A 1,583-nucleotide genomic window follows, 5' to 3' on the forward strand; every position below is an offset into this window, starting at 1 on the left:
TTCTGCATATAAATGTTTTCCTTGAAATTGTGCGTTCGAACAGGTAACCGGGCATGACTAATAGATGTAAATAGCAAGACTTTCATCCAGGTATGAAAGCAGAGGCCAGATGTGATGTGACCTTTGAACTTAACTTCTGATATTTTGATTATTTTTGTTGAAACTAAACGGTTTTGTCGACTAAATCCTGCGTGCTAGGGAATGGCTTTAACTTCATAATGAGGAGTTTATCGGTATCAATGTTCTTGTCTAACTCTCAAGAAAGGGGATAATTATTCCTTTAAGTGTACACGGAGCACGTTCACCACTACAAGCCTCAACTCAGTGAATGTCTCCTGAAGAATGGATTTTCACCGGGACAAAAAAAGTTTACAGACTCCTTACCCCCAAAAAAACAACTGGTACAAATGTGCCTGCAGGGGTGAGAAATCGAATTCTTACCCGTCTCCCAGAACAGAAGCTGATGCAAATTAAAACTGAAACGAGACTGAGACATGGGACCGCGCGCACGGACGTTCTGCTCTTATCTACGCCTCCCTCCAACAAGAATCCCATCAGGCGCTCCGGTCGGCACAGAAGGAGAGAAGAAAAATAAACAAAACCTCTTCAGTTCCGCAGACGACGCTTGACCCTCTCGGGACGAGAGAAAGGCAGCGACAGCACAAAATATAGACCGCGCTGTCATATTTTATAGGCGTCAGCAACCCTCTTTGTATATGTGATGATTCCTGGGGAATGTAATTTGTGCTCTTTGAGCGGCTCATTAGGATTTTTGCTTTTACTTAACCTTTAATTTGGAGAATTTTTTGGGAGGGGGGGGGATTTAACTGCAGCTGAAGGGATTACGCGCTTTGGAGGAATCTCTCTTTTTAGTTCCTCAAGATTCTGAATCATTGCCTGCTCGGCAGCAAACACTAACAAAAGCTCATAAGTAAAGTTGTACCGCAATTATTCATAACGGCTTCCTGGGGGGAGGGTTTGTAATTTTGCACTTTGGTAGAATAAGTCATAATTGCAAGGATACCTTTTCTCACCTAAGGGTCGGAAAGAAATATTGTGTTTTGTTTTGGCCCCCAGCTCCGTGCAGATGAGCAACGTGCTTAACGGGAAAGGTCTGGCGCGTTTTGTCCCCTCGTTCGTGTCAGTTCGTGAAAAAAGGCTTTTCTCTCCTCCTTCTCAAACGCCTCGCTCCTTCCCACTTCGTTGTAGGTGTCGACGTGGAAGTGGAGTGAGTAAACAACCAGAGAAACGCTGAGGCGAGATGATGAAATGTTATATTCAGCTCTTAATCGATGGAGGTCCCTCCCTCATGGAGGGGGGCGGTAGCCGTGTCCGCTCGCGTGTCCATTCACTCCATGTTTACCGAAGTTTTAAGAGCCTGCCAGATTAATATTAGCTGCATTTTCTTTTGCGTGTGTTGACTTTATCGCCACATCCGGTGCCGCCTCGTGCTGCAGTGTGAAACGTGTAACTTGTCCCGTCAGCCGAAACGGGAGCTCGCGCCTGAGCGGGTTCCCCAATATGAGGTTATCGATGTTTGTGATGTTTGACTTTCAATGTATCTTGATGATGTTCATGTTCCC

This window comes from Gasterosteus aculeatus, chromosome 1 (assembly GCF_964276395.1).
Source record: "Gasterosteus aculeatus chromosome 1, fGasAcu3.hap1.1, whole genome shotgun sequence".
NCBI lineage: Eukaryota > Metazoa > Chordata > Actinopteri > Perciformes > Gasterosteidae > Gasterosteus > Gasterosteus aculeatus.